Genomic DNA, 7,348 nt, shown 5'->3' on the forward strand with positions numbered 1-7,348 from the left:
GAATACCAGAAATAAGTACACCTCCAAAAATCAACAGTTGTCATTTGACTTGACATAGACACTATTGTGGGATTAGGCAAATTCTTATTCCAAAAAAACCAAATATTTCCTTTTTTATTTGAGACAGAATTATGAATCACCATGCTTTGCATACCAGGTAGATTCAATTTATTGAAAAATGAAGAAGAACAAAAAACTTTAGGTTCTGCAACCCACACTACTGAATGATTAAATTGATTTATTAGAGCCCTTAATTTATTTTGAGACCTGGCTCTCCTAAGGCCTCTTAAGTTCCAATACAAAACTTTCATGGTTTGGATTTGAGGCCTTTTGTGCCTCCTTTTCCTTTATTTTTTCTAAAATTATACTTACTGGGTAATTGAGAGCTATAAGCTTCTTGATTAGAAGTTACCTGACCAGTTGTTATCTCTTTTTCTCCAGAAATAGTAGATGTAGAAGGAGGTTTTTGCACTACTCTGGACCAGGAAGTTACTGGAATTCTTTCAGAAGAAACTATGCCATTTTTTCCATTAATGAACTTGACTTCACTATTTTCTATAGTATTATCTTATGCCACTTTTAGAATCTTTGTAGGAGTTAGTATTTCCTGCTCTTTTCCACCATTAACATCTTCCAATCATTTCTTCATCTTGTAGAGAACTAAATCTTCCATTTGTTATAGGAATTTCCTTATCTGATACTGGGTTAATCATGTTAGGCACTACTGGAGGTGGCGCAATATCAAAAGGTTCTTGAATCACCTGAGACTTATCAATTGGTTTTCCACATGCTTTGGAGATTCAGTGAGATGTTCCTTTGATGAATTCTTTTGAAACCTGCATTCTCATAAAAAATGACCAACTATTTTGCACTTAGAACAAAATTTTGGAAGATTATTAAGAACAACACTCTGAGAAAAACTTCCATATTTTGTAATAATCCATAACTTGTGTGGAACTGGATTTGCTAGATTAACTTCAACCAACACCTTTGCAGCATACCCACTTGAGTACTTGAGGGTAGCATCATCAACTTTAACAGGATTACCAATTGCATCACAAATAGTGAACAAAGTTTTTTCATCCTAGTATTCTAAACTTAAACCAGGTAGAAAAACCCAGACCAAAGCATGAGAAGTTCTTTGATTTTCAGGTCTAAAATTAGGAATCCAATTACGAGTTTTCAACACTTGATCTTGAACATCCCAACTATAATTTCTGATATAATTTTGATCAACTTTATTGGATAATTTAATAGTGAAGAAACCTTTTCCCAAAGGAATTAAATGACAATCCCCTATTAACTTCCACTGATTCCTCAAAATCGCCATTGCATCAACAAATTTAATTCTAAGAAAATCTAATCTACCAATCAAAGAAAACTTCCATGATTCATACCTATCATTATTGTTATCCTCAGTCAAATTAATCGAAGGACATTTTTCAGATGGTTCTGAGATGTTAACAACCCTAGACCCACTTGCAGAAACTTCTTTTGCCATATCTCTTTCCATTATAATTCTTGAAGATCCATTATTACCAGTCGATCTTGAAAGTAGAGACTATTTTTCACCTGATCTATCTGATTCACCTGAAACTAGCTTGAATTTAATGAAGAAGGATGAAGATCGATCGATTTTTTTTTGAACTGAGTCAGTCACCGATTTGCAGAGCCCAACTCAGCCGATTTCTAATGATTACCCGCTTAATGATCCCCTTTAACCAAGTTCATCTTTACCTAATGACGAAAGTCATGACAAGTTTCAATCACTTTGAAAATTGCTTACTTTGACGAAAAATAGTTTGTGAATAACAACTATAGAATATCAACATCCTTTAAAAATGTTTCAATGATTGAAATGAGAGTTTAGATTATACAACCATTGGAGGATATAAGCATTGTTGTGGAAACACATATATGTATAAGTCCTTATTCCTTGAACCGAAGTTTGCGAACTTTGTTGATCAAGAGAACCGTCATGGTGGCGTGAGCCAAGTCCGCGAACTGGCGGAAGTTCTCGTCCCGAGAAATTCTGCTGGAGTTTGTGAACTCCGTCCGGGAACTTAAGTCCGCGAACCCAGTCCGCGAATTTGAGTAGGTTATATCTAAAAACGATGTTTGTGAACTTATTCATATTAACTAAGGAATGCTAAATGCAAACCGTGGCTATTATAGTTCATGAACCGATTCGAGTGAATCAAATCGTTTTTGCTTCGATTATGTCTTGTGTAGTTACATAAGATTTCCTTGCAATTGAACAACTCTTTAACTAGTTCATTTGAGTCACTTGAACTAGTTATGGCGAAGAAGAATATGGTTGATATGAAAGTGATCATATGGCTAACCATTTGGTTGACTATTGTTGAACCAACAAATGTACAAGTTTGGGTACGGTTACACAAGCCTAGAAACGTGCATTTCATTTGTGTGTAACAAGCTAGTTTTCGATCTAACAGTTGAAAGATTTTAGCTTGAATCTAAATCAGGTTTTCATCTAACGGTGAATATTGAATGCTTTGTTACCAAGATAACATTGATTGCAAACCCTGATTTGAAAGACTATATAAGGGAGAACTCTAGCAACTAGGAAACCTAATCCCACACCTTCTGTGTGATACTAGTTGTGTTAAGCTAGAGTCGATCTCCTTTAACCTTTGGTTTCTTCTTCTAAACCAGGTTAACGACTTAAAGACTTCATTGGGATTGTGAAGCCAGACCGATACTACTTTCTTGTAGTTGTGTGATCTTATCTTGTTGTTTCTATCGTACGAGTACAATTGTAATAATTAGCTTGAGATTGATATCTCTGATAGGAAAGATATAAAAGTAATCACAAACACTTCGGGAATATAAGTCTGGTTTATCAATTGGTTCATGTTCACCTTGATTTATCAAAAGACGGAACAAAACTCGTAGGTATATTCGTGGGAGACGAATTTATCTATTACCGTAGACTTGTCTGTGTGATACTGATTTGTTTATTAAAGTCTTCGACTTTGGGTCGTAGCAACTCTTAGTTGTGGGTGAGATCAGCTAAGGGAATCAAGTACGTAGCATCCTGCTAGGATCACAGACGTATGAGCATCACTGTACCTTGGATCAGTGCGATATTGATTGGGGTTCAACTACAGTCCAGACCGAAGTTAATTTGGAGTAGGCTAGTGTCTGTAGCGGCTTAATACAGTGTGTGTTCAATCTGGACTAGGTCCGGAGTTTTTCTGTATTTGCGGTTTCCTCGTTAACAAAATTCTGGTGTCTGTATTATTTCTTTTCTGCATTATATTTTGTTATATAATTGAAATATCACAGGTTGTGCGTTGTTGAATCAATTAGAATATCCGACCTTTTGGTTGTTGATTTAAATTGATTGACACTTGGATATTGGTCTTTGGAACCATCCAAGTTATCTCTCTAGTATTTGATAAAGACTCGAAGATTTCTATTTGGTTGAGTATATATCAAATCGAGAGATTGAGATATAAACTCTCTGATATACTTTTATCTAGATTGAGTCTGACTGTCTAGTTGATTCTCTAGAAAGTATATGGAGTTTATCCATACAGATTGCTAAGCGAAATATTGGATGTGGTTGTTGTACCCCCGCCTTTTCAGTATTCATCATATTTTAAATGGCCTTACTGAGAAGGAGGATATTTAAATTAGTTTAAAGAGAATTTTTTTTTCTTTTTTTGCTAGTGGAGTTTTTTTTTTTTTTTTGTCAATCAACAATTTCAATATTCAAATCAAAATGTTACAAGAATAACAAAAACATCAAAATACAAGATAATAGGAACCCTAATACAAATGGAAATATCAATTACAGGTAAATCACGAAGAGAAAGAGACATATACCGTAAACATACCCAATTTTTGCAAATTTAGTAGGGAAGGATGATGGTAAATGTAGTAAATTCTGATGTTCTTATATAAAAGTGTACAAAAATAAAATAATGACTAAATGAAATTGGAAAGCAGTACAAACCAGTTACAAAACAAACGGCTTTCAATAACAACTAAAAAGATCAAGAATAATGATAGACACTATGTCACAACACTACTTACATGATACAAAAAAATAATAAAAAATAATAATAATAATTTTTTTGGGCCTCAACAAATTGAGGCTCTAGGCAACAGTCTAGCTGGCCTAGTCTATAAGACGGCTCTGGTTCTAGTCGTTCATTTATGTTTGCTAGCCAATGGTGATTACTCTCGGATTGAGAGTATCAAAGTTGGATCCACCAAATTTTGGGAAGCTTGAGATTAAAACAAGACGAATAAGCAGAAGAATCTAAAAAACTACTGGTTCGATGTTCTTTTTTATTGTGCACTTTTCAAGTTGATGTCTTTGAACATTGCAAAAGAACATTATTTTGTTTTCTCATACAGAATGGTTCAGCTCAATGTTGCAGTTTCTAGGAAAAAGTCACTAAGATGGTTCCGAAATTGCAGAATCACACTACCTTTCAAATTGGTAATGATAAATCTGCTAGGTTCTAGATTGATAAATGGATTGATAGAGGTTGTTTAAAGGGATTGTAAGTGCAAACAGGCTGATGTGATTCGCTTCTTAGGATGCCTGTAACTGTTGAATTGTACAGAAATCTAGAAAATTGTGACTGACTGAGCTACTAGATTATCAAAGATAAGAAAAGATGTCAAATCAATTCTGTAAAACTTAAATGCTAAAGAAAACATGCCATTTGTACCTTCTTGAATGTTTATGTAATTGCTAGAGTTACATGACCAATACCTCATCATCTCTTACTTTCCTCATACAAAATACACAAACCCAACAAATAACTTTTCCAAATACGACTATTAAGGAAACCCTTCTATCTTTTGCTTATAGTCACCAAACCTGGAGTACCAACAATTCTACCAATTTAGCCTACCTCTTGCTTGGTATGTCATCAATTACTCCAGGTTTGAATGCGCAGTCAAAAGCGCTGCTATTGAAAACACAACATCCATATCAATGTGTACGCTTATGAAAACTGCCTTCAGATTCCTATTAGATTCAGAAAATCTTAACGGTAGTGCACGTGGAACTTCCAAGTTTCTTACATGACATGGAATGGAAATGTATTATTCTGTAACCCTATCACTAATGCAGCAACACCTCTTCGACAGATAAAACAAAGAGCATAAAATTTTGTTCCTGTCTGGACTTAATAACCATCGATACCAAACACAGTTCTGTCTCTTAAAGCCATGTAAACAAGTATTTTCAAGAAACGTAGCAAGAGAGAAAATATAAGTAAAATTATATATATTTTCTTCTCAGTGTTTCATTATGAAGATTACGATCAAGAAATGGTATATTTATCTGAACATCTGCATAGTTATAAGCATAAGTATTGAAGATTATCATGCGATCGGCCACAATGAAAAAATGGAAAAATATAAATATCATGGAAAACAACATAGAAGATATAATCATGAAGATCATTGTTGCAATTATTTTGAATGAACAATTTAACTAAATAAATTCCGTAATCGATAATATAAAGAAGTAGCTGCTGCTGAAAATTTATTACTATGTAAATATTAATATTAATTTAGAAAAAAGAAAACCGTTAAAACAGAATTGAAGAAAGTAATCGATAATGCCTTCAATTATCTTCATAAAATATTTAATATATGCATTACTACTAATTTAATTGTCTAAATATTTCCCATGTATTAAAAACACAATTTGTAATAAAATCTTATTACATATAATTTTTCTGGTACAATATGATTCTTTGTATTTACGTTTAAATATTGTTTTCATATATAATATTATTATGTATTTTTTGGTAAACATTTTAAAAAAATAATTTTCTTTAATTTAAAATAATCTATACAAAAAAAAAATCAATTTAAAATATTGTTTATTTTCTCTAATCCCAAAAAACGAAGATGACAATTCTTTTTTATATTACATATGGATAAATATTCATATGAGTGTAAAAGTAGAATGTTGTTTCGTAAAAAATATTACATATCCTTACATTTAGTGATATGTATTACAATAACATATATGAATATGGGTAAAATATGCTTCAAAAGTCGTTCCGTGTGCAAATACTAATTGTGGCATCTACTCTGAACCTTGATTTCACCGTTGGAATCAATGGAAACAGTTGTGGTGCTTGTTTGATCGTTGAGAGGCGTAATCACAGTAGAATTCTTCTTTGTAGCGGGAGCGGGAGTTGAGATATTTTTAGAAGGAATTTTAAATCCATTTTGTTTGTTGATTAGGGCTCCATAAGTTGAATTTAAAGAATTGAATTTGGGAATCAACCGGCCATCTGCTTCTATCGAAAATTGGAGTATACAAACAAGGAAGATGAAGAAAAACCTAGAAGAATAAGAACTCATGACGCAGTGCAGATTGATGATGATGATCATACAAAAGTAGAATGCAGTAGTAGATGGAGAGACAGAGAGATTTATAATCAGAACAACAGAAATATGAGATTACTTACTATTATGATGAAGATTGATGATTAAACATAAGATCTGAAGAAGAATACGATTGTAGATGGAGAGACAGAGAGAATTAGAATTAGAATCAAGATCAGAACAAGAGGTATGTGATATGAGATCACTTACTAGTTATTTATAATGGTTGTGTTTAAACGTTAACATTTTTTTAGTTTCCAAAATCAAAATAGGGGATGTTTCCTAAAATAGGATTGCTACTTGCTAGCTACGAGTTCCTAAGAAATATCCCTTGCTACCTTGGTTTCTAAATATAAGAGTTATTTCAGGGGTAGTGAAATAGGAAAGTTGAGAGAAAGAACAAGCGCTGGTTAAAGGGAACACTTTCAGTTTTCATGATTGCTACTCAGGTTTCATATGTCTTAATTACTTAGTTGATACAATGATTTACCTAATTTATTTTGCACAACTTTAATTCAGTCACATGTTCATCATCCCCTTATATTTTAGTGAATTGCTCAAATGCATCTATGTCTTGATTAAGCTTGTTCTCTTTTCTTTACCTGTTTGTCTATTACAAATCGTTTTATTTCTCGTTTGCTATGTCTTGTCATGACCTATTCTAGTTATTTTTTGTTTATGTTATGATGTTCATCAGCTGCATGATTTCTATTTGCTCTCCTAACTCTGTCTCTTGAAGGGTATTTGTTTTGAATCCATTGTTGGACTCCTGCAGTTACTTTGGATTTTGGATTTCAGTGCGCTTTTGGGTAGACTTTAAGGATATTCCTCCGGAGTTTTTGGATGTTAATTATAAGATGGGAAGTATCATATGTCAAGTTCAAGAGATAGTACCTGAAGAAGCCCATCCAATCTATTAAAATGTAGAGAGTGCTTGCCAGAAGTATCCTCTTATTTG

Source organism: Papaver somniferum, chromosome 7 (genome assembly GCF_003573695.1).
Source record: "Papaver somniferum cultivar HN1 chromosome 7, ASM357369v1, whole genome shotgun sequence".
NCBI lineage: Eukaryota > Viridiplantae > Streptophyta > Magnoliopsida > Ranunculales > Papaveraceae > Papaver > Papaver somniferum.